We start from the raw sequence: 27327 nt of genomic DNA on the forward strand, positions 1-27327 counted from the left end.
ACCTCATCCCATGAGGACGTCCTTCCCCTCTGCCTTCCTACACATCAGGGATCTCACCAGCATCCAGCACTGGCTGCCCCCCTCACTGCCCAGAGGAAGATTGCCTTCATTTCCCATCAGAATGGAAGGGACCGGACAGGTGCTTCTCACAACTTTGAGAGGGAAAGTCTGAACCAGAGGAGATGTCTGGAGGCTGTTCAGGAACTGTTCAGTCCTCAGGAGTTCTATGTTTCCCTTGGCCTGAGGAAGCTCACGTAAATAGGCAAAGAAATCCTACCCAAATGGTTGGCACCAGCAGCTACCCAGGACCTGCCCTTTGTCTTCACGGCTGCCCTCAAGGTGAGCAAGGCAGATGGAAGGCAGTGGGGGTCCGGTGCAGGGACCAAAGTCAATGATTTGTCCCCTGCATAGGCAAGCACTCTTCCTGCTAGAGCCAAGCATCAGTACCACCTGCCACAACCTTGCCAGGTTCCTCTGCGACCTCACTCTCACAACCCTCTGTTCATGGAGAGATCCAGTGCAGAGGGCTCAAAGGTGGATTCAGTGTGTGAACCTCAGTCGGAAACTTTACAACCCATTACTGAAATTATCAGACCAGGAAACAAATACATTTCGCAAAACATGAGCCCTAATTTTTTTTTCTTACAGAAACACTAAGGTTTGTATTTCATCATTCAAATACTTTCAACAGAACTTTTGCCCCCAAATAATAAGTAATAAAAATATATAACTGTCTATATTTTCTTTAAAAAAAAAAGCAGAAAAGGAAGGAAGGAATGAGAGAGGGAGAACGAGGAGGAGGAAAGAAAAGCAAAGATGATGCTATTCCATTAAATGAATGGAGATCTCAACAGCTGGGCCTGACATTGCCCAGATGAGCTTGTCTGGGGAAGTGGGGCCACCTCTGCAGCTGGTGGAGATGTCCTCATGACCAGTGGCTAGTGGCCAGACCTCAGTTGGGTATCTGTTGCCCCTAACTGCTGGGATGCGCCCCTTTTTATAGTTGTTTTCTAAACAAGGGCACGTGACCTACATTCCTTAGATTCAAGGTAAACATTCCTAGGTTCTTCCGTTCACCTGAGAAGTCCACATCCTTCCCCCTCTGGCTGTCACTAGACTAGACTCTATATTTTTGGACTCTTAAGACATTAGATGCCTTTACATTAGAATGCAAAGACCTTGAAACTTCATGAGATCATGCATGATTTTCATATGTTTCTTATCGTGCAGAATCAGGCAGTGCTGACAGATGTTCAAGTGAGCTGGCATATGCCCAGCACTGCCTGACTCTGGCCAGAGCGTCAGAGTCCCTCCCCTCCCCCCCCAGCAGGCAGACTCAGGGCAACTCCCAAGACTTGAGTAATGGAGACCATCAAGTTGCCCAGGGATGCCCAGGGATGCGTTTCCATGACGACAACTAAATCCTCTCTAAGAAAGGATTGTGCAGACAAGGGAAGCTTTTGTTTTTAATTTTGTTAAAATATTAAAATGAAACAAATAGATATTTCAAGAGGCGATGCTTTATGTATTGCAAACTTCTCTCAAAGGGAGTACTTTATTTCCCAACAATGTCACTAGGAGTTCTTGCTGCATGAGGCAAACATTTGCAAAAGTCTGACAAAAGCCTTTGATCAATGAGGAAGTTGGTGAAAGCAAGTTCTTTGTAACCAGGTTGAAGAAAAGCCAGAATAATGCAGTTTGGTTATCTGTTATTTGTTATAAGATGTTAAGGGATTTTCAAGGCTTTCTGGCTTCTACTACTTATATCATAAATCTGACTGTAAGCAAAGGTTATATATGTATAATATGGTGTAGTGAATAATGCAGGCGAGTGATAACAGACTTTAAAAGGGAGAAGAAAGAAGGTGGCTTTTAAGTACAGCATGGCATTTCCTTTTCTGCCAGGGTGATACATGATATAGTGCTCTGTGGTGTGCAAAATGTTATTGGTTGTCATAGCAATAGAACACCATCCGGGAGAAAGGAAGAAATGTGAGCGTAAGACGCTTCACTGGAATGGAACTATAGTTATAACAAAATAATCATTGTTACCACTGTATTTACTGTCAAACCATAAAATCCATGCTACCCTTTTTTTTCTCAGTGGGAATTCTGAGTGGCCCTGAAACTGCATGAGGGCACGCATTACATGTCTTGGTGTGAGAGTTTTGTACCTACTGCTCTTGCTGCTTATTGGTGTAAAAATCAGTTATATTTTTAATGCATCCCAGACCCACTTTGAGCCACTGGCCCAAGTCTGGAAGCCTCAGGGTTTGAACACATTCATCATGGAGCCCCCGTAATTAATTTCATGTTTCTGGTTGCTGTCAGGGATGCTCCCCTGGATCATTCTATCATGTTAGACCTTGAGTGAACCATCCTTCTAGAACTGCCCAACCTGAAATTTGTCTTTGTTTTGCTGATCTTGAATGGATCTTGGGGCAGTCTTCTTCTGGTTGCGTCTCCAAAGTGTCCCATGCTTGTATATAGTTAATGGAAATTCATCAAATACAGTCACTGCTGTTCAGTTACCTGAGCAGGTCAACTGCAGAGGTTTCCTGAGGGCCACAGCTAAGAGGACCATTGGGGTCCAGATCCATTGTCCTTGCATGTCTTGCCTGATCCCTCCTCCTCACTGTCATGTGTGTGTATACAGGCTAGAAAAATCTATTCTCTTACCTGAAAACAGAGCCCACATTGTAGATCTGGAAGTTGGCAGTACTGTGGCTGTGTCATTTTGTTGTGATGATGGTTTCAGTGCTTACTGAGCAGGTGTGTACCAGGTACTCTACTCCATGCTCTGTGTCTATCAGCAAGCACCCCATAGCCCATTTTACAGATGAGGGAGCAGAAGAACAGAGAGGTTAACTATCCTAACTGGGGCCACTCTGCTAATAAGTGCTGGAGCTGGAATTTGAACCCTTGTCACCAGGCTCCAGAGCCTGAATTCTCCACTGCTCTGCCACTTCCCATGATCTGAATTGGAACCAAAGGAGGCCTCAAACCAATCCAGAGTCCTTGGCTCCTCCTAGGAAAACTATTGGGGACTGATAGTGCAACAGGAAGGAGAAAAATGTGAGAAGAGAGGAGCAAGGAACTCAGAAACTAAATGAGAAATCATTGCACACAGAAAACAAAGCAAAACAAGCATACCAAAGCAAACAAAGTCCTGCTCTTCAGTTGATAGCAGTACAGAATTTGACAGCATTCTATTGGCAGAATAGCAAACTGTAAGCCAATTATTAGTTCTGTGAGGGGCTAGGACTCTGTCTTCTACTTCTGTCCTACCGTAGCTTCTGACATATCTAGCCCGCTGTTCTCTTAGCCTAATGATCTCCCAGAAATCTCAGGACCATCCCATTGATCCAATGGAATATCCAAAGAACACAAATTATAATGAGAACTGCCCATATCTTCCACCCTAGCACAGCTCTCAGGGCTTTGCATGTTTCAGCTTGCTTGATATGCACAACATCCAGGTAAAGCAGGAGATTACCCTTAACACATTTTCAAGATAAGGAGACTGAGGCACAGAGGGTTAAGTCATCTTGCCCCAGGCTATACCCCTAGTAGAGACAAGAGTAACAATCACTTACTCAACAGATATTTGATGAGAGCCCACCACGTGTGGTGGATGCACTGCCCCTCCCCCATATGGAGATGCGTGAGAACACGAGACCACTCCTTCCTGGGGCTGCCATCCACATGAACATGTGTGCACAACACAGAGTTAGAAACTCTGAGTATCTCCACTGGTGCCTGCCAAGTATTAAAAAGCAGCGATTTCTTAGGGGAAGAAGAGACTTTTCAAAATAAGGGACTGGCAGTAACCTGATGTGTTAGATAAACACAGGGAATAAGGATAAATGAGTTTGGTTTATGAAAGCCCTTGGAAGCTTAGGGAAAGTCTTACCAGGCATTGAACTGGGAATCTAGTTTGTGCATACTTACATTGACCCCAATGACACAAAGCCAACAGTGGAAGTAGAGTCATGGTAGATGGCCATTCAGTTCGACCCAGAAAGTTTCTTTGAAGCCCATTTCCTGGGTGACCCATCCCACTCGTACATAGCCAAACATGTGCAAGGACGCCCACCCACAGCAGTCTTTGTAAAAGCCAAAACTTGGAAACAGCCTTGTCCAGGACCAAGGAAATGTTGAAATATTTAATGTTTCCATCCAGTGCAGCAGGAGAGCCCCATGCCTCTATTCCCAGATGAACAGAGGCCAAGACTTATTACTGTTAAATGAAAAACACAAATTGCAAATAATATAGAAGCAGTCTTCATTTATGTAGCGCATACACACACTGAACTGACAGTATGTAGTTTTGAAAGAACAGATGTTTACATAGAAAAAGCTCAAAGAGTCTACACCAAGCTTATGGGTAAGACTTCCATCAGAGAAGGGTGATAGGAGTAGGTGAACTTGCTTATTAATACTCTAATTTTTAAAACCAGCAACTGTATTCTTGCATTCATTATATGGTCAAAAAATTAAAGTTAGGTTTTTTGGGGTTTTTTGTTCGTTTGTTTGTTTTTTAAAGGTCCATTGACTTGTGTGATTGTATGCATTGAGTTAGTTGAAAATTCAGCTGACTGATGGCTCCCAGTCCCTGGCCAGTCATCTACATAACTGCTCCAGCAGGTGTCACATGGAGCCGGGACGGAGGGGATGAGAAAGAGCTTCATAACTAGCCACGCACTGCCAAGGAATCCAGGAACCATAACAATGTCAATGAGTTAAACAGGGTTTTGCTAAATGAGTGTGTTTTGCAAAAAAGACGCCAAGTTCTAATGGCATTAGTATTCCAAGCAGCTGAATCTCAGGCTGGAGAAAGGTACAAATGATGATTGCTCATTAGCAAATAGAACACAGATGTTAGCTTCATTTTGCCTGAGCACAGCAGCAGCACCTTGCGGAGCCCCAGTGATGCAAGCCAGGCCAGCAGCCATGCTGCAGGCTTAGTTCAGAGGAGGAGCCCCAGAGAGGAAAGGAAGTGTGGCCACTTCCATGCTTCTGGGGCTGCACCTGGCGCCTTTCATTTGGTAATTTGTTGGGACTCATTGGTGGGCATGGGAAGTTAAAATTTCAAAAGAAACTGCCAAAAATTTTAAAATACATTTCTTACTCTCCCCTCTCCCCTCTCCCCCTTCATTCTTAACCACCACTCTGTGAACTAGAGTGCATGCCTCTCTTTAGAGAGGAAAGCAAAGCTCAAGAGAGGTGAAGTGGCTTGCCCAAAGTCACACAGCACCTCAATGATGAGTTAGAACCCAGGTGTTACCAGCCCCAAGACTCTGACCTTTTGATGCCTTTCTCGCTAGTAAGTGTGAGTGGGGGAGGCAGAGAACACATTAAAAACATCTTGAGATCTCATACTTCTCTCCTTTTCCTAACACAAGGATTCCTGTTTTGAGAAGCTTCTAGAGTATATGCATCTCGTGTGCTCAGGAACTTCAATGAAGATAAATGAAGGAGTTCTTGCTGACCAAATCAGTAAGGCCCAGGGCCAGGCTCAGGGAAGGGCAGATACAAGGAAGTACTGAGATGCGTATTCAGCAGTCCTTGCCCTCAGTCTGCCTCTGGCTTGGCCACGGAGCAATAAAGATAGAAAATCAAATGGTATGGAAGGTGTTCCATACCCAACAGGTACCCAACAGGAGCCAGGTGGAGTTTGGATTGTGAAAGTTGGATTTGGATTAAGGGATATGCATACAGTTTCCTAAGCTAGAAAGTATGAGTGGGGAGGATCCCCAAATTGATGGTGACTAAGTAAGAATATCCATGAGGACAGCCAGTGCAGTGGGAAGCTGGCTAGGGGGAGTACAGCACTGCTCCGGCTTGGAGAGACAACCATGTCATTTTGAATGCCAGGCGGAGGCTGAAAAGGAAGGGGGAAAGGAAGGGTGAGAGTCTAGCCTATAGGGAGTGGGTGCACAGAGCCAGGGAGAGTTCATTTGAGAGCTTCTGGTACCAGGTGATGAGCATCCAGGTTAGGCTGTTGGGTGCTGACCTGGATTCATTTGTCATAGGATCACCTTACAAAGTGCCCCACCTGCCAAGACTTTCTCAGTATGACCCACCCCTTGGAGATTTTTCTGCCTTGAGTGAAATTCAGTGCTTTGTATTCATTTGTTTTTGTGTTTTATCCAGCAGGAATGTTATCTGATCAGGGCATGATACCTTTTATGTATGGCTCAGAAGTTATTCTCCCATCCCCTTTTAACTTCTAGGCTCTACCTATGTGTCTGTCCACAGGACATCCTCAAGAAATGCCTGTTAACCAACTTTCATATGGAAGGAGTGTGCCAGCCTGGGGGGCCTCTCGGGATTTGAGACAGACTGGCTGTAGGTGGCCTGAAGGGCACTCACTGAGCTGCTCACCTAACAGCTAGGCCCTTGGGCAAAAATGCCCTAAGTTGCCTTAGGATTGGAAAAGGTAGGTCAGCTCCAGAGCAACTGTCAGCAGGTGAATAAACTCTGTCAAGGGAGTCCTGAGGTTTTCTTTTCTAAAATGATGTTAATCTGTCTTCAGAGTGAGATGGAGAGTTTTACCTACAAGGAGTCCTTTCATTCTTCTGTCAGCATTGTCCAGCAGTTAAAATGTTAAGAGAGCAAAGTCATCAAATTTTTCAGTTGTTACCACTAGACACAGTTATCAAATGTTGTTCACCATTGGTCTCTCTGTCCAATAAATTCTCTGCTGCCACACATTAGAAATGGCATAGAAAACAGAACCAGGCTTATCAAAAACAACTAACTTAACTTCTTGTTCTGAATCCTGGAAGTTTTTCTGCCACTTGCACTAAGTCCTTGTCCAAGAGCCTTTCCTCCCTGATTTAAATGGAGAGTATCAATCCTGGTCAGATGCATTCTGCTTCGGGGCTTAAAATTAATTTAGAAATGACATTTTAAATAGTGGAAGCCTTTTATATGATGATGTGAAAATTGTGCTGCTTTTGAAAAATCAAAATCAAACATGAAACAGTATGTGTCTCTGTAAAGAAGTCAGATAGCTTGCTGGGATATTACTTTGGCTTTCTGCCAAAAAAGAAAAACCCCAAAAACCCAAACTCTGAAGAAATGAAGCAAAACAGTATTTGAGGAGGGAGGAGGGGGCTGGGATTGTTTTATGGAGACTGGCAGCCAGATTTGCAAAGCACTTTTTTTTTTAACTCTAACCCAGACAAGAAAAATTGGGTGCCTTCTCCTAACAGAATCTTTCAACTGTACCTAATGAAAGCTTGAATAACTCGTTTGGATTTTAAAAGATAGAAGACCCTGCCCATAGCTGACTGTGGTTTAATTACATAATGAACAAACCAATCCTGTTTTTATCTGGGTTAGACGCCTTGCAAAATAAGTTTCCATAGAGTCTACTGCCCTTGCGTCATGCGCCTTCTCCCTTTTTTGTTAACTATCTGCTGGGAAATTCTTTTAATTCCCCTGCTTTTTTAAAGGACTTGGTTTGCCTTACAGGACCTGGCCCTATGATATGGATCTGAAAATGAAGTCATATGATTGGCAGAGTGCTGGTTGTTGTCTGTGGTTTTTTTTCTTTTAAGAAAATACCCTTGTGTAGATAGAAGGTGTTCACATTTCTTGGTCTCCACTGGACTGAGGGGGAAAAAAAAATCTGACAGAATGCAGAAAATATTGTTAATCCCCATCAAAGCTGAGCAACCTCTCAATGAAAAGAAACTTGAGTGGGAAGGGCCAGCCAGGACAGGGTCCTTCCCAATTCCTCCATCTTTTCACAGCCCTAATTGAATGAAGACCATCACCGACTTGACTCACGAAAGCTGTTTGCTCCCTCCTAGTGCCCCAAAGCAAACAACATAGGCAGGTTTCCAATTTGGAGCCAGGTAGCGTGAAGCCAGAACTTTGTTTGCGAATAGACATGAAGCGATTAGCCAAATAAGAAGGCCCAGCAAGGAGGCTCTTCCTGTCCAGCTAGAGAATGGCCCCTCCATCTGGTGGAGAAGGCAGGGGCCATGTCCCCAGCAGGGACTTCCACATACCAACCTGTCCTTTATCAGATGCGACTGAGTAGGACTGATGATAGAGCCAGAGGTGAGAGCATCGGTTTTAGAGATTTCATCCAACTTCCATATTTTACAGATAAGAAAACTCCTTCCACTTGATAGATCAGCCAACAGAGGCCATTTGTACTGGGTAACCTGCTGAGACTGATGGGTAGAAAACAATAATAATAAAAAATACACCATCAAAGTGACGCTCATTTATTTGTTCTTCTTTGGGAATTTTCTACTTTTTTGTTTGCATGTTGCCCTGAAGGACTTGGGTTTTTAAGTGTTTGTGGATCTCTGAGAAATCTCATTGCCGGAGACTCGCAAGACAGCAATGTGCCTTACAGCTTTACAGCATAACACGTGAAGACCAGCGTGGAACTTAGAAGAAGCAATAACCTAAAAACTGTTCAGTATGCCCTTGAGCTCCTTGGAAATGCTGTTGCCAGAGTTGCTCTCTTCCCCAGCACACAAGGGAAAGGGTCTTATTTATTCTCTTCAGTCATGGGGAGCTAAGGAAGGTCATGCCTCAACAGTGGCTTGTCCCAAATTTTGGGGAGGAGACAGTGCTGGTATTTGAACTCAGAGCTTTGCGCTTGTTGGATAAACCCATTACTGTTTGAACCATGCCTCCAGCCTTTTTTACTCTGGTTATTTTGGACATAGGGTCTTGCTTTTTGTTCAGGCCGGCCTGGACGGCAATTCTCGTTTTATGTTTCCCACTGTCCCTGAGATGACAGACGCACACCATATCCAGCTTTTTCCCCTTGAGGTAAGCTCTCAAAAACTTTTTTACCTGGGCTGACCTCAAGCTGCAATCCTCCTGATCTCTGCCTCCCAAGTAGCTAGGATTATAGGCGTGAGCCACCAGAACCTGGCTCCCAAACAAATTTTTTCAGTTCTTTTTATCTACAGATTTCAACTGTCCCAAAAATAAATAAATAAAGGTGGCCAAAGCACAAGTAACAATAATGTCAACAGTCCTTTGTGCAGAATTTTTTTAAAGTAGCTGTGCAGAAGAAGAAAGGGACAGAGCCTAAGAAAATGACAATGATTAATTCAAAACCCACCTCTGAGTTTCCTAGCAGCAAAAGCAAAGAGAGAAGTGTAGTGGTACACAAAGCTCTTGTTTTCAGTATAGGCACACACATACCAGTGAAGTGTTATTCTCTGAGATCAAGGATTTTATGAGAGGGGTAAGAACTTATGTCTTTACCAGAATTTGGTGACAGTTGCAAAGATTCTTATAAGCCCTTGATGAAAGGCAAGGATTCAGTCTTAAGATCATGCTATGTGGAAGGAGGGGGACAGATGGGAGACAGATATGGAGTCACATTCTGCTAATGTGCTCTAACACCATCCTGTGCCTCAGGAGGATGCTGGATGGGGAGGCCTTGAATGGTAGCCAGGCACAGGCAACATTTTTATGCCATTTTAAGGCATTTCCTGTCATTCTACCAACCTTATAAAACTGCAGAGGCCTGGTTCTCCTTCAAGTGCCTTCTTAAAATTCTGTCAGTTAAAAAGACATGAGCTTTTTAAATTACCTGTTTAAAAACAGAGCTACAGAATGCAACTGCTTCTTACCTGGTCTTAATTTCACTAAGTGAACTATCCAGCAGATGACTTTCTGGGTCTTTCATTTAATGAGGTCCCTACTTCTGTGGCCTAAGACACAGAGCAAGTAATGGCAAACAGAAAAGGAGGCAGTACAAGGAATTAAGTGCTTACAATATCATTGGAAGGGCCAAAGGAGGGGGCCCAGACTGGCCCTTCCAGGATTTACTTCCAGCCTGCTGTAGAACCAGCAACCTGGGAGGCACCATTACTGAAACTGTGAAGTGAAGAACACACCTCATGGTGAGCACCCAGAAACAATTACTGCTTTGAACCCTCCTCAATGCACATGATGCTGGAGAAAGGATGCTGAAATGCCACTGCAGGAAACCACAGCAAGTCCACACATTGAATGTCCATCCAGTATCACATGGTAGGGCAGGGGCAGGGGAAAATACTCTCCTCAACCTGACTTCATCTAGTTAGCAGCACTGAATTCATATCCAGAACCCTAGCTGCAAGGGAGTCAGGAGGTGGTGGTTTTTAGCTTCCCACCTTTTCCAATTGGAAGGAGAATGGAAGTTTGTTAAATTCTTATAGTACAACACTGACCAAAGAATGTCTTAGTCCACTCCAGCTGCCATAACAAAATCCCACAGGCTGGGTGGCTGAAATAACAGAAATGTATTTTCAGTTGTTTAGGATCAAGGTCCAGTAGGGTTCAGTTTGTGCTGACAGCTCCCTTCCTGGCATGAAAATGGCCATCTCTAGCTGTGTTTTCAGTGTGTCCTCTATGCTCCTGGGACAGGGAAGGAAGGAAAAGGAGAGGAGACAGGGGAGGGGAAAGAAAAGGAGAGGGGAGAGATCTCATGGGACCACTAATATCATGAGGACTCCACCCTTAGGCCTCATAGAAACCCAATCACCTCCCAAAGTGCCCATCTGCAGATATCATTTCAGTGCAGTTTAGGGCTCGAATATGTAAATTTTGGGTGGACACAAACGTTCAGTGTATAGGACACGCATCTTTCCTAGCAACATAAGGATTGCAAGATCACCCCAGACCAGAGTCATAATGCTTCCTGTCATCAAGGGGAGAACATGCCATCTTGTTCTGTTGATGCCCTGAGGAGTGAGACCCAGTGTCTGATTAGTGAGTCTAAAGCCAGTGATGCCTGTTCCCATGGAATCTACCTCTAACAGAACTCAATAAAAGCTCTGCACTCTCGCCAGAAACATGCACAAGATCCCCGGGTTTGCCGTCACTAGCTGCACATTCCATTAAATCATCCTGTAGACTGACCAGCTATGGAGACCCCTCCTATACCATCCTCAGGGTGAGTGGCCCTTTCCTTCCTCCTCTGCACGCTGCTTTTGTTTGGCAACAGGAAGCCTTGATACTGCTAATTAGGGTCCAGGGCACTAGTGACATTCCCTGGTTGGAACTGAGAACTGTCCATAGTCACAGGGAGAGAACTGGTGTGTGCACTTGCACACACTGCAGCTCTGATTCCGATCTTTCCTATTACCTCTAGTTAATAAACATGGCCAAGATGAGACGCCTTGGCCACTCTGGAACTTGAAGTTTGTGATGAAAATGAATTTACTTGGGAAGCTTAATCTCCAGAATTGCTTCATATTTGGGCTTTCAGCTATACATGAAGAATGACATCAGCTGGCTTGGGTGGGACATGGTATCCAGACAAAAAGTAATGGGCTAAAGAAAAAGAATCAGATGCATTAACTTTTTGTGTGTGAAATGGAATCAATAAAATTAAATCCACTTTGGATTGATTAGCTATTCTGTTTTGGGTTTTGTCGATTGCAAAGTGCTTAGAGAGAGGAAATAGGGAGCTAGACAGTGTGGAGCTATGTAAAAAATAATTGCGTTCTGGAGTACAGAATGCAGTTTCTTTTAAGAATGAAATGAAGCAAAATCGAAGTACTGAACTGGACTCGCCACTGAGCAGATGGGACCTTTATGATATGGATGCAACATGTTTTACTTTTTAAAGCTACTCACTCAGTTTGATGAACTGCCAAAGGACTCCTACTTTTAACTCTTTTTTTTTTTTTTTTTTTTTGGTGGAACTGGGGTTTGAACTCAGGGCTTCATGCTTGCAGTGAAGGCACTCTATCACTTGAGTCACACCTCTTCTCTATTTTGTTCTGGTTATTTTGGAGATGGAGTCTTATGAACCATTTGCCAGGGCTGGCCTCTAATCTTGAACCTTGATCCTACAGATCTCAGCCTCCCAGGTAGCTAGAATGACAAGCATGAGCCACTGGCGCCCAGCTTGTTTTTAACTCTTTCTATGACCAGGTGCTGAGGTTGCCCAGGTGCCACAAATAACCAATGAAGTGTGCAGTTCAGAACCAAAATTTAATTGAAGTAAGGAATGATGGTATTTAGTTTGTTCCCGATTTGTGTAAGGGGATGCAGCAGGGGATAAAGGTGGTGGATGCTCTAGGGAAGAAAGCCTTCTAATTGAAGGATGTTTGAGTGACAACAGCATGCTAAGTGCCGGGTCACACCACAGTTCTGGGACAAACTGGCACCTATTTTTCAAAACACTTGCAGTGTAATGGCATTGGAGTTTCTCTGCCAAGAAACTATGTGAAAATTTTCAATATATACTGTGAACTTGCTACTGAAAGACTTTCCTATCCATCACAATGTTAGCACAAGCATTGGTTTATCATGCTGGGACTTTCCATTGAGATGCAAATGACCTGGTCTCAATTAAATATCTTTGTTGTGATGAATTTAGACTTGTTCCTTTGCTTTTTTTTTTTTTTTTTAAACTGGACCAAAAGAAAATAGTAAAGTAGTATTTCTTAGTACTGACATGCCTATAAAAGCAGTAAGGCAATTATTCTTCTACTTAAACTCTAGTTTGGGGCACCCTGAATAGTGGTTAAGTTTTTCTTTTCTGAATAAAGAAGCTTTTTAGAAGTACAGAGAACCATCCTTCACTCCCTGGCTGTTCTATTCAAGAAAAGTGTATTTGTAAAAACCATATTTCTCAAGGCCATTTATTCAAAGCTGAAGCTTCCAAGGGAGAATTGCCACTGGGTAGTCAATGTTGGAATGTGATATCATCTGTTAGTCATTTGCAACGGCTCATATCAAACTTGGGAATTTACTGTCTCTCTTTGTAATTTTTCAAGCATTGACTAAGGATTTAAAATACAGTTGGAAAGATGTTAGCTCTGTTAGGATTATTTAAGGGCTACTGGTGAAAGGTGAAGAGGAAGATTCTCCTAAGAAATAAAAGAAGATGAGGCACAGATAAGCTGCATCAGAAGCAGGGACAGAATTAGCGTTGGCCACCAAATAAGGTGACAGTCACAATTTGCTCATAAAATGTTTTGGATCTTTGAGCTAAAAGAAACCATCTTTTGAAGTCATCACAGTTGCTTACATCTTTTGTATATATGGGCTATCAAGGGGGTCTAAAGTGTTTTAGGGTAACAAAAGTTTAGGGACCATGGCTCAAGTGATAGGTGAGGCCTTGGATTCAAATCCCCATACTGCCAAAATAATTTTAAAATATATGGGATATCCAGGGGGTCTAAGGTGTTTTAGGGTAACAGAAAGTTTAGGGGGCATGGTTCAAGTAATATGTGAGGCCTTGGTTTAAAAGACCAGTTAATTCTCCAAGTATTCCTGGAAGGTAGGCAGTGCCCAGTTTTCATCTTACAGGGTTTGTCTCTCACCCTGTCTGGGCCTGCCTCACATTTTCCATCAGTAAGATGATTTCAGAATAATCATAGAACAATAATTTTATTACTTTATTCTCTGAGCTGAGAGCATTCTGCCCATATGAAAATCCAGGTGGGTTTGATTTCCCCATGGAACGATTCATTCTATATCATGATTTAGGTTATCTAAGCTAGAAATATTGCAAGATAGGGCTGATTATAAGGTGTAATAAAGTGATGATAAATCAACCTTTTTAAGAGAGGAGTACAGTCCTCACAGCAACTTTCACAAAACACTCAAGTGGAAAGCTGATCACAAATTGATCTGTTCAACTTGGTGGTTTCTTGGATAATTAGACAGTAGATACACTTAATTACTGGCCTTTTCCCCATGGTCTAAAAGACGGTGGAAAAACGTGCTGGCCAGTCTGTGTTTATTAAAGTAAAATGTTTCCTACTGAAAAATGATAATTAGGCAACTCCAAACAGATCGAAAGTTCCCCAGGGAGTAAGCGTGCATGCCTGACCTTAGAACCTTCGAGGGATGCGGGCTGCCCGTCTTTGTTGGGCCACTGTGTACAGCCTGTAAGCCTCCTTTTTTTTGTACTTCCCAGCGTGTTTGCTAGGATGCTACAAGGGTCAATTTGGATACTATGGTCATATTTTAAAAAGAGAACTGTAATTATGACCTTTAATTATGTACAGTTATACTTACTGAGTTAAATATAATGGCCCCTCCTGCTTAGAAGTATAAGTTAATTACCTGCAGGGGTCAGAAGGGTGTTAACATCTGTCCCCTCCCTTTCTTCTCCCCCCAGCCCTACCTAGGCCTGCAAGACTTTGGGCCTGCTGTGTTCAACCTGTTATTTAAGCATCTGGGTTTTTTGTCGGGGGGAGGGGGGGTGGCGGAGGGTGAGACAGGGTCTAGCTATACAGCCTAGGTCTAAGCATCAAGTTTAACGACTGGTTAACACTCACTACACTGGAAGGTCAAATTTAACTCATTTCCAAAAGGGAAATAAAGCTTCAGTGAGTCCAGACCTAGTCTGCCTCCCTTGATGGCCTCTTATCATCCAGCATCACCTGGAGCTCCATGTCACGGGCCCTATTTTTGTTGACAAAGGGCTGGCCTCAAACCTCAATCCTTCAGATGTCAGCCTTCCAGGTAGCTAGGATTACAGGTGTAAGCCATCACATCTACTGTTCCCTGAATTTTTTTTTTTTTTTTTTTTGGTAGTAAACTCACAGTCCTCCTGCCTCTGCCACCTGAGTGCTGGGGTTACTGGCATGTACCATCACACCCAGCTTCAAGTTCCATTTTTGGAATAAATTTTTGTCATCAAAGCCATCAGTCTGTGTGCAAAGTACAACTGAATATATGAAAACGAACTTTCAAAAAATAGTCTGTTGGGTGTGTGGACTCTGTCTTTGCGGAGCTATTTTTTTTCCTAAAAAAAGAAAAAACAAAAACCTACTTGACTAGAAATGTGGCTCAATGGCAGAGCACTTGCCCAGCATGTGTGAGGTCCTAGGTTCAGTTCCCCAGCACCATAATAAAAAGTAAATTAGCAAGTAAATAAATCAATAAATAAGCAAGAACCTTTCTTAAACAAGCTCTTATTCATGCCTCTGAGAAAGAGTGACAGACACCAAGATTGAGGGAGGGAGGAAGGGAGATGTTATGCTTCTCAGCATTGGTTCTTTCCAGTGTAATTCAAGATGGAGCCCAGATTTCTAAATGTGTTTTGTCTTCAGCCCTCTTTCGAAACCGTCCTCCCCCACCCCATCCACTCAGACACTCATTGTTGGAAGCAGTTGTCATTTGGAGTTTCTGGCCTAAGAGAGTAGGTCTAGTGCCTGTCACCAAGCTTGTCAATGTCAAGAACCCAGAAACACACTTTTGACTTTTCTTCAGCATAGGTAGTAGAAATGTGTACATGACATCAACAAGAGGAAATCAGGTCTGGGCTGAACTCACATCCTTTTGAAGCATCCTTCCCTGACCTGGTTCCTGCCCTCAGTACCTTAAAAACCGGTAATCATTTTCCATATCCCTTCTGCTCCCATCCCAAAGCCCACTGGCCTGGCCTCAGGCACAGCCAAAGCCAACAGGCTTCCAGGCAGGAATCAGGCTCAGTGTAAGCTTAGAGAACACCATGTCAGCACTGTTTCTAGAAGAATCTAGTGCCAGTAGGGTGGCACTTAACCCTGGTAGATTTTTCCACTTCTGTTTTTCATCTTTCTTTGGTTTTGCTTGTATATAATACTTGCTACAACTTTTTTTTTTCCCTATGGAAAAATGAAACATGGTTTTCATGGTAAGAGAAAGAATCCAAGAGCCTTGTGAAGTTACCTGGTCCCCGGCTCGCTCAGCTGGCATCATCAGCCCGTCCACGCCATCACCCTTGGTCAGTTTTTGCCTTTCCTTCTCCTATGCCTGTTCAGCCTGGTGATTGTCAAACACTATGCCCAGATATAAACTGAAAGCCTCCATTTGGCTCAGCATTTATAATTTGGAACAAATACATGGCATCAACAAGAGGAAATCAGGTTTGGCCTGAATTCACATCCTTTCAAAGAGTGCTTTCCTGACCTGGCTCCTGCCCTCCACATCTGGGTCTACTGTATTCCATCGCAAACTCATTTAGTATTTGTGCTTATGTACTGGATGTTTTACCCACTGTCTAAGTTCATTCAGCCTGCTATAATAGAATCCCCGAGACTGGGTGGCCTGAAAACAGCAGAAATTTATTTCCCACAGTTCTGGAGGCTAAGAAGTCCATGATCAAAACACAGCAGATTTCATGTGTGGCGAGGCCCTTCTTGCTGTGTCCTCCCATGGTGGAAGGGGTAAGGCAGCTGTCTGAGGCCTCTTTTATAAGTATACTCATTCCATACAGGAGGGCTCTACCCTCAAGACCTAGTCACCTCCCTTCAAAGGCCCATCTCCTCATGTCTTCACATTGGTGATAAAGTTTCAATACAGGAATTTGGGGGAACACAGACATTCAATCCATCGCACCCAAATATTCTATATGGCTGGAAAGTGAGGAGCTTAGTTTGGGGTTTTTTTTTTTTTTTTTGGTTTTTTTGGGTTTTGTTTGTTTGTTTGTTTGTTTGTATTTATTTATTTATTTTAAACATGTTGAAAAAAATCCAAGAGCCCTTCCAAGGTAAAATACTTGTCCCAAGGATACAGTTATCCCCAAAAACTATGGGGAACCATTTCCCATTCACTACCAGAAGATCAGCTCATTTCTTTAATGACTTGAAATCTTCCACTTTTAGAGATGGAAAGGTGGTGTCTCCTTGAGGTTTGGATGGGTGGAACCTTCTCATTTCTCTTCCCATAGCACCTGTTGTGCTTAAATCTTGCCAAGAACAAAACTTTTATTTATTTTGATGATACCTTTATTGTCATAATTTTGAATCTCTATTTCTATGCTTGTATCTAAAGTGAAATTAATCATTAACAGTTTAATAATTTTCATTTGCAGTGATGGATTTATGGTATTGATTTCTCTTTGTATCCAATGGAATATACACTACTCAGTGAAAGCAGAATTAGTGACAGTGATACTATTATTACTTCCTCATTTTGACCCTCCTACTGTGCATGACCTCCCAGGGGCCAAGCACAGAGGGCCTCAGATTTAAAACAGACATTGGATAAAGGTCCTGTGTTGGATAAAACACCTGCTAGTGCAAGTGGCTGGTGCTTTTCTTATCTTTCCACGGATATCTTTCACAGTAAGGATTGTTTGTGAATAAACCTGTTTCAGAAAACTGCACAAAGGTTCAAGTAAATACCAAGCAACAGATTTGGGTGTGCACTCACGTTCTCTCTCTCTCTCTCTCTCTCTCTCTCTCTCTCTCTGTGTGTGTGTGTGTGTGTGTGTGTGTGTGTCTGTCTCTTTCTAATGTATTCTTTGGGGAAGGATTAGACTAGAAAGAGTAAAAGACTAAGAGCGCATTAAAAGTGAGGGTCAGACACACACCCCCTCCTCGCCTCAATCACTCTGAAACAACAGTGGGTGATGGGCACAGTAGCACTCACGCTTCCCCTAGAGGAATGTGCTGTGCTCACCCCAAAAGTGATATGGGGTCTTTGGCGTGGTGTGTACAGACTGAAGCAGGATATGGGTCCTCAAGTCTCTAATGGAAAGTGTGCTTTCATCTTCTCTGGGTCCTCTCTGTAGCTGAAGCTCAGGTGTAAGGGAAAAGAAGAGATGGATTTTCAAAGGACTCCCTCACCACAGGAAGCAGGTGGTTGTGTGTGTGTGTGTGTGTGTGTGTGTGTGTGTGTGTGTGTACACATGTGTGTGTCTGTGTGCACTTGTGTCAGGAAAGTGACCTGGTTATCTCTGTGTTTCTGATCTTTTGATCAGATGCCCCCGAACCAGATTTAAACAACCAAATTTTCATAGTAAATTCTTCTGTGATCCTGTGACATTTACTCTTGGAGCAAGTGTGACTGACATCAGGGTTCTGAGTGATATTTCCTCTCACTCCCACACCTGTCAGTGTCACTCCAGGATGGAGTCTTTGCTCCTAGAAAAGAGGCTTCTCACATATGCCTGGTGGAAGACAGATCCGATGAAGATGCCATGCAAATGGAATTCAGTCGTGAGAGCCCATGAGCACTGCTACACCCAGTGGGGGCCAGGCCACCATAAAAACACTTTAGCTGGAGGAGAGTTGATGCTAGGCTGCCTGCCACCCCAAGTCCTTCTCTTGAGGAGGAAGTGGTTTCTGGGGTGGGGATGGTGCAATAGCTGATTTTCCAGTAAGCAGGGAGGAGTGATGGTTGGGGGAGGCCCACCATCAACATGGAGAGGTGGGAGGTAGTCTCCAGCTCTCCCCACCAGTTACTTCCCTGGCCCTCTGGTGCTCTGACTGTCCCACTTCAGTTCCTGTCTTAAGGGCTTTTCTGGTTGCCTCTGGCTTCTGGATGTGGCACATCCTAGGTGCCAAGGTGGCCCGTCTCTGAGGACCTCTGGACTCTTATACAAGTCCTCATTCCTGTTCCTGCCCCCATGAGAGTCTGCACCCAGCACTGGCTTCTTGTCCCTCCTGGGTGATGAGCTCTGGCTGTATCACTGGTTTCAGAAGCCAGGTTTTCAAGGCAAAGAATACGGTAGCCTAGAGCACATCAGCATATACACCCCGATCTTCTCCCCCTGACTCCTGGTGTCAGAATGTCCTCTGCAGTTTCCCCAGATGTCCGCTCTGATCATGCCGACCCAGAAGGCAGAAATCAGAGAATACAGTGAGTAGAGATTTGTAACTGAATGAGGCACAGAAGAGAAAGGACTTTAGAACACAAAGTTTCTCATTCACCTACAAGTTAAAAAATCAAAATCAAAACCCACCTAGACAAACACAGTATATAATAGGAATGAACCAAATGGAACCAATCCAAAGCCTCTCACCTCAAAAATAATGGTTCTGTCTTATGACCTATGGAACAAAGCCATGGCTTGTTCTGAGTCACCAGTAACTTTGCTATAGTCTGCAAGCTCTAGAAGTGTAGACTGCTTTTGGACTACCCATTTCAGCCCATGTGGCTTCTTTCATTTGGCTCCTGGGCAACTGGTAGAAAGACTCCCATAAACTGCTACTGAGATACCTCCCAAAGATACTGAGGAGATAAATATTCATCATTAGGACAATTTAGAGTACCGAATAAAAGCGATGTTGGAGTGACTGCCTTGGCAAAGAGCTGAAAATGTGTTTACTTGCTTGGAAAACAGATTCAGAAAAATGTAAGCACAGAATGCACTGCGAGTTCCGTACCTTACCTTCCAGGATCTTTTCCCACAATCCACTTCTGCAGGAATGGAGTTAGAGGTGACAAGCAGGCAATCTGTGCAAGTTAGAAAACTGCCCCTGGGCACACACCTGTAATCCTTGCACTCAGGAAGAGGGAGAAAGGATGGTCACAAGTTTGGGCTACATAGCAGGATCCTCTCTGAGGAAAAAAAAAAGAAAAAGAAAAAGAAATGAAAGAAAGATGCCCCTGACTGGGGAGCAGACATGGATAAATAAATGTCTTCCTGATTTGCAACATTGATGGTGACACTGCTCACTGGACCCAGCAAATTCCTCATTTAGACTTCACCAGTCACTATTTTAAGCTGACAAAGACTTAGGACATGTGTGCATGGAAGCATTATCACATATTATCACACATTTCGTGTGCTAAGATGAAAACGCCCATGCAGCTCATAGGTCCTCTCCCACCCCAGCTTCATTTAAGTCCTCGCTGTTCTAACAACCGCTAGTTTCAAGGCACCTGATTGTTAGTTTTTAACTCGCCTCAGGCCTTGAGAGCACCAGGAGTTTGAGGTGTTCTTTTGGATGCACCCTGGACTGGGAGTCATATGCCAGGGCCATGGTCTTCCTGGGTGTCACACGCCCCATCCATGATGTGGCATTAGGGTATCTGGGCTGGAGCGCTCTCAGAACCTCTAAGTCTGAATATAAATGACCACTTCTCTGAGTTCGTTCTTCTGGTGTAGAAAGGCCATTCTTAGTGTACTCTGTCTTCAACTCCCATCACGAAGATAGTGTTTAAAGTTACAACCTATCACCACTCTTTGTAGGAAACTTTTATTACCTAAAATCCTGGCAAGAAATGGCCCAAACAGCGTATGCACTTATGACTATATGAATAAAAAAATAAAATAAAATCCTGAAGCTTGTCCACTCGGCTTGGCAGCATCACTGTCTCCCTTCTCTGCGACCAGAAGCTTTCAGATGTTTGAAGGTCAAGTCCACACGAATTCTGTCTCGGATTTCCCACTTCTTCCCTGCTGCTCCTCACATCAGGCAACTTCTGTCTTCATAACCTTAAACCAAAAGAGAAGTGAAAGAAGTATTAGTGGCAAATGATGTCACCAGAGCTGACAGCACCTCCTGTGCCCTGGTTCTGCTGCCTGCAAGATCAGGTGCAGCTGTTTTCGATATCTTGATTGACTGCAACAGAAGCCAAAGGCTAGCACTCGGTGGTTTCAAAGCCACAAGTGTAGACATCCTATCTCTCTTAACCTACACTTAGGAATTTTGCACACAAAAAAAGGCATCAGCAACAAGATGGGTTTTTTTTTGGTTTTTTTTTTTTTTGTATCTGTTTGTTTTTGATGTGTGCTATTTGAGGCAGTGGTTCAAAAAAATTGCTTTTTGTAACCATGGCACATGTATATACATATATAAGCTTAGCCCTGTATCTTTTGGACTGGAAAATTCTTTGTTTTGCAGGCTGTCTTGTACACTGTAGAATGTTGATCAACATCCCTGGTCTCTACCCACAAGATGCCAGGAGCACACTCCCCCTCACACCTAGTCACGACAATCAAAAGTGTTTCCAGGCACTGCCATATGTCCTTAGGGGAGGGAGAAACCCTGGCTCAGTGGAAGGGGTGTGCATAAATGAAACCAAGCAGATCTCAGTCCCCAGGAAATGTGCAGCTTGCTTGAGCTTTTTTATTTGTTTGCCTGCTTGTTTCTTTGCTTTCATCTGTTTCTTATCCCCTATAAGTTAGTCATATATATATTTTTGCCCATTTTTAAGAATTAACCAAACACTGTCAGATGTGTCACTCTCATTCAGAGTTAAAAAAAAATGAATAGAAGTATTTTAAAGCAAAGAGATCTGGTGAAGTCACGGAAGACAAAGGCTTTTTTTGAAGAGAGCAGGCAATACTGGGGTTTGAACTCAGGGCTTCATCCTTGCTAGGCAGGCACTCTGCCACTTGAGCCACTCTGCCAGCTCTTTTTTGTGATGGGTATTTTTGAAATTGGGTCTCAAAACTGTTTGCCCAGACTGGCTTTGAACTGCAATCCTCCTGATCTCTGCCTCCTGAGCAGCTAGGATTACAGGCATGAGCAACTGGCATCTGGCAGTAGGCTTCTTTCAATGGCCCTCACAGACCCTTGATTTATTACTACTAAAGGGGTTCTTTGCCATTCCGATGCATCAAAAATTTTCTGGTGCAGTTTTGCAAAACTCAGTGTCACCTAGCATGGGCCTGACATTTTTCTGGATTTCCTGGGGGATTCCATAGCATAGCCAGAGCCTTATGCCCTGAGGGAGTCATCATGCATTCCCCCCAGCTGAGTGCAGAGCTTCAGAGAGCTACAGTCACCTGAACAGCACATAGGATAGGACACCGGTTCCCTTATTCAGTAACTTTTTATCTGCGCCTTATTAGGTTCCAAACACTTTTCTAGGTGCTAGAGATACAACAGTAAACAAGGCAGGCAAGAGGAGCCTTTATTACAGTTCACTTTCCAGAGGAGATGTGAGAGGAAATTTGAGATCTTACAGTGTGCATCTGATAGAATACACACCTGTGTCTTATATCCTGTAATTTCTGTCTGAGTGTGTGTCATCATTGTTTAGTATTTCTTAAACACTTCTTAAATATTTTTTATTCAGTTACATAATGACTTTTTCTCATCCTGCAAAGCACTTCAAGTGTAAAGAGAAGCAGGAGAGAGAGAGAGAGAGAGAGAGAGAGAGAGAGAGAGAGAGAGAGAGAGAGAGAGAGAATGAGAGAGAGAGAATGATAATCTGGTAGATGCTCCTTAGAGACTATAGTTCTGGTAGACATGAATCAGAAGGGGAAGAAGGAGTCAAGGCAGAGCCAGGAAGAGTGAGGAAGGGGATGAAAAGCCAATCTGGCTCTTCTCAAGTCTCAAGACACCCACCCACCATTTTAAAATGAGTGAAGTCAGATTCAGCAAAATGGAAGTATGGAAGTTGCACAGTCATTACGAGCAGATCCAGGACTTGAACCTGCAGAATTCTCGGGCTTAGTCTAGTGCTTTTCCAAACCAACCTACAGAAGAAAACCACCTCCATTCCCCAAAGGAATATCACCATAGGTTGGGGAAGTGAGACTCAATATTTTTCTTAATCCAAATAGCTGAACCATTGATTCTGGAAATGTTGCTGCCTGTGTTTCTCACTGTAGAATAACGTAGTTGTGCATGTGTACATTCAGGAGGAAAGGATTGGAAAATATCTTTAAGATGTGTGACTGCTTTTCAGTCTTGTACTCCAGAGAAGAGACAATGTGATAAGACAATTGCATTAAAGATGGAGATTGAAATGGACCTCTGGGAAGCGGTCCAGAGGAGAAGAAGCGTTGTTACTGAAGCATGAGCAAAGAGGAGTTTATTTGAACATGGGATTTGAGATTGGCTGAGTGTTGGTGATGGTCAGAACTCTGTTAAGCACCCATGACGGCATGCTGGGGTTACACCAAATTAAGCGGCAGTAAATGATTTGGGTTCCCCTCTCAGGATGCTGAATTTTGTGCTGTTGAGAGGAATCCCCCATCCAAACATCATACTATGTTATTCTGCACCCTTCTGCTTCATGTGGCTTTCCAGAATACAACAGGAAGGATGCCCCTTGCCAGGGGGCTCTTTATTCCTAAAAGAGTTCCTGGGCAAAATACCTTTCTCTTTTCTTAAGTTGATAAACTGTATTGAACCATGGTATCCCACCCCACCCCTCCTAGGGAGAATCTTCTACAGCCTATCCACAGCTCCCCTCTCCTAGGTCTTGACCTTAGGACCCCTCCGCCCAGTCGGAAACCAAAGATGGTACTAAATCCTATATATGCTACCAATACTTGAAGTCGTGCCTACCTATGATAAAGTTTAATTTACAAATTAGACACAGCAGGAGATGAACAATAACTAATAATAAAATAGAATGATTATAGTAATGCACTATAATAAAAATCATGAATCATTTCTGGAGTTGTCCACCCAGAATTTTCAGACTGTGGGTAACTGAAACCCCAGAAAGCAAAATCATAGTTAAGGGGGAAACGATCGTAAACCTGTTTTTTCAAAACAGATTCATGTGCCTGGGTATAAATATATGTGTGCTGGTGTTTCAAAGCATATACACATATGCTTGTTTTGCATAGATAGTTTCTAGACATTTATACAAGAAAGTAGGTGTCTGAGACTGAGTGAAGCGGTATTTATTTCTCAAATTGTATATACGTAGTTTTTTAAAATCTTAAGCATGCATTACTGTCATGATTATTAAAAAGTGGGAGGGAGACTTAGAAACTTTAATAGTAGCTAAGAATAAGAATTGTAACAGCTCTTCTTTGGAGAGGAGAGACAGGAGTGTGAGCACACACTGGGTGTCAGGGAGGTACAAGGATAAAGGCATTTCAGATGATCTAGCAGAGAATCCAAGACCTTTTCCATGGAAAATGGCTGACAAAGGCTTCTCTTAGGCTACCTTGCGTTCACACCAGGAACCAAAGAGTGTCCTTCTGTACAATTTTAGGAGGTCTATGCTTATACAGTTTACTGAATAAGGAAGGAGGTCTGGTTGATTATTTCCATTTTCATTTACCTGTAAATGAGAGTATTGAATCCAGACAGCATAGTTAGTATATTAATGAGAAAAACAAACAAAAAATGTCATTTAGCAAAAAATCTTGGCTACTTTTAGTTGAGACACAAAGGCACTGAGCTATAAAATAATAAAATAACAAATCAGTTAATTGGACTTAATAAAAATTAAATACTTACTGAATGATACCATTAAGAAACTGAATGAGTAAGAAATGGACTGAGAAAAATACGTATCTCACAACGGACTTTTTCTTTTTGGTGGTACTGGGCTTTGAACTCAGGGCTCTGCACTTGCAAAGCAGGCACTCTACCCCTTGAGTCACACCTCCAGTCCATTTTGCTTTGGTTATTTTGGAGATAGAATCTCCAGAAGGCCTAGGCTGACCTTGAACTGCAGTCCTCCTGATCTGAGGCTTCCAAGTAGCTAGGATTATAGGTGTGAGCCACCGGTACCTGTCTCTACAAAGGACTTATATTCAGAATATTTAAAGAAATCATACAGCTGAATAATAAGTTAAACAACCCAAATGAAAAGTAGAAGATATAAACAGACTTCTCCTGTAAGAAGACACACAAATGGCCATTGAGCACGTGAGAAAATGCTTAGTGCCATTTGTTATTAGGGAATCACAAACTAAAACCACATCGAAATACCACTCTGCATCTACTTGATAGCTAAAAATTGAAAACACTGATGATTTCCAGTGTTGGCAAAAGTATGGATCGAGCTAGACCTTACTCTGGATGCATCTTCTTTGGACAATGGTTTAGCAATTTCCTATAAGTAAACATGCTTTTATCAGTAATTACTCAAGGGGTGGGGGGAACACATTCCAGAAAAATGGTACAAAAGTTCATAGCAGATTTATGAATATATAAAATATCTAAAGCTGGAAATAAGTCAAATGTCAATCTCCAGGCAAATGGATAAACAGATTGTGGTATGTCCATTCAGTGGACTCTAGTACTCAACAGCTGTAAGGAGTCCACTACTGGCAGCATATCATGGATGAGTAACAGAAAGCAAAGTAGTGGCTGCCCAGGACAGGGATAAAGTATGTCTGCACTGAGCCCCAGAAAACTTTGGGGTAATGAAAATGTGTTTCTTTGTTGTGTTCTTCATCTTGATCAGGGTCATGATAACATTGTTATAAAATATATAAGAATTCATCAAACTCTACACTTAAAAATGGTCTCTCTATTGTATATAAATTAGCCTTCAATAAAGTTGATTTTTTTTGAGGTGGGGGGAAAGATGACAACCACTGTATCCCCCTGGGGAAGAGCTGGTACTTGGGGGTGCTAGTGCACATGTGCATACTGTTTTACAGTTCTTAGGTTGGATGGATTGCCAGTTCATTCAAGAGAGAAGAACTTCATCCCTGCTCTCCATTCCTTTCTCAGCCTAGGGCTAGTTAGGAACTGGTCCTTTCAGAACTGAGAGTGGGGCTGAAGGAACATATTATAAGTGAGATTGTGTTTATCCAGAGTGCCTGGAGACCAGCGTGAGTTCCATCAGACATGGCACATCCAGTTTGAAGGAAGGATGAGGGGCTAGTCCTTCAGCATCCTGTGCTACTTGGCTAGGTGTGGGTGGGGTGGGCGTTATGGAGGGTGGTTGGGTGGGTCTGAAGTGCTCCCTCGAGGGTTGGTTCTCCTAAACTCATGTAAGTGTTTTTAAGACTCTTTTCCTTTCAGGCTGTCTTTCTCTTCCATCTTTTTCCTTTTTTTTTTGTGCCTTTGATTATCTATGGCCCTCTGAACTTGTTCCTGAGGTCCAGTGTGTTTTTAAAGGATATAGAACTTTCTTTCATTTGCTAGCCAAATAAACAAGAAAGGACTCCTGACTTCATACGTATTTCTGCTTACTCAGTGAACCTCCTGGTCACCTGGGGAGATAGACACCATCGAGCCAAACTAATCCAGGCTCACCCGTCACAGTTGCATTCTCAAAGATGGCAGTGAACCTTACATAGAGGAAATGGTGCATTTTCTGGCCCATCTCTGAGAAGGGAAAAGGCCCTTTTCAAAAAGGAGGAGAGAAAGGGGAACTTCAAAGCTTGTCCCTCACAGCTCATGGGTGCCAGCAGTAACGCTGAGACTATGAGTCCTGTGTCCCAACAGCAGGTCCTGTGGGGTGATGAAAGGGGCAGGGGCTGTGGGGATCCCGGGAGCAGTGAGTAGAAGTTTAGGCTTTTCAGTCAATCACTCAGTGGAGAGGGATGACTGTTTGAGGAATTTTACCCCAGGAGTTGCCAAATAAATTAATGTACCTGTTTCTTATGCCATGCACTTACTAAAATAAACTTTTATTCCATTATGGAGTGTGAGTAACAGGCCTCCTGCAGGCACAATAGAAGAAGGCCTGCAGAGTAAAGTACCTTTACTTTTTTTTTCTTTTGAGACATTGCCTTCTGAAACCAGCATCATCCTTACTATTACTCACTGGTGGGACTTTTACACTGTGTATGTAGCATTACTCCCTTGCAATTACACCGCACATACAAAGTATGAAAAATGTACTTTTTTAAACAGTAAAAAAGTAATTTTCTCACATAATACCCAAAATAAAGTGCCATGGAGCCGTTTGCAGTAAATTGAATTTTTGGGTATGTAATTTGTATAAAAACTGACAAGCCTAAGCCCCCCTTCTCGCCCCATCATTAGTCACCTGGTTTAGCGGACATAGAGGCAGTAATCTGCACAGGCAGGCATTTTGATGTCGACTTCAATTGTACACTTCATTTATTTGGACAGGGCACAGGCGGCAGCTTCTGTCACGGGGCATCACGGCACTATTAGCAAATTTCGCCCCAGGGCAGCTGGGACGCTGGGCTGGGGCAGATGTTCTTTTCAGCCTATTCAGTGACCATTCTTGGGGGTTGTTTACTGTTGCCATGGTGACCTTCATTTCCATAGCAGCAGCACTGCTGTTTCTCAGAGGAAAATGAATTTAGTTATAAAAGGATAATATTTTTCTCTGTCTCTATATAACCTGCCATCTGTCAACTGGTGGATCAGTAAGGATTCAGGGACCTATTAAGAATAGAGCAATGAAGTGGTAAGTATTTGGAGGAGTCCAAATATTAAAAGCAGTAAAAGATGTGGGAGCAAACACTGTGCCTCAACATCAGAACTTTAATTTTTTCTTTATATTTTAAGTGCTTTTTTAAAAATGCCTTCATCACCTTCACCACCGCTGTACACACACATAACCTTGTAAAATACAATTCACATTCTGCTGACAAATGGAAATGACCAAATGTCTTGTTTCTATCTCAGTGGATGCAGGTATATTTAGTGCTTTCTCTTCTTGATTCTGTGAGCTTTGCCCAGTTCATTAAAGATTCCTGGTGGCTGAACTTCCTTTTGTCAGTCATCGCTCCTGCTCCTCCACCCCACCGTAAAAGCCAAGGGGTGCCTAGATCAGCAACTTATCAGGAACATACAGTTCAAATTACGACATTAACGAAACGAGAATAGACCATGCTCAACTGATTAAAAAAAAAAAGAACTTACTAACATGCTCCTTAAATCTCATTCAAGAATCCTTTTCCTTCTCTGAAATCCAAATGGTAAAAAAGTCACCTTTGGGATAGCTCACCTAGTTCCCGGATTTTTTGGTTTTTTTTTCTCTGTT

At 43.0% G+C, this 27327-nt stretch overlaps 1 protein-coding gene across 14 annotated transcripts in view; it reads left to right on the forward strand.

Moving 5' to 3' along the window:
• Foxn3 (forkhead box N3) overlaps positions 1-27327 on the forward strand; it is a 373081-nt gene that overhangs the window by 314788 nt on the left and 30966 nt on the right. The gene's annotated exons all lie outside the window — the stretch shown is intronic.

The sequence above is a fragment of the Castor canadensis genome, chromosome 3, assembly GCF_047511655.1.
Source record: "Castor canadensis chromosome 3, mCasCan1.hap1v2, whole genome shotgun sequence".
Taxonomy (NCBI): domain Eukaryota; kingdom Metazoa; phylum Chordata; class Mammalia; order Rodentia; family Castoridae; genus Castor; species Castor canadensis.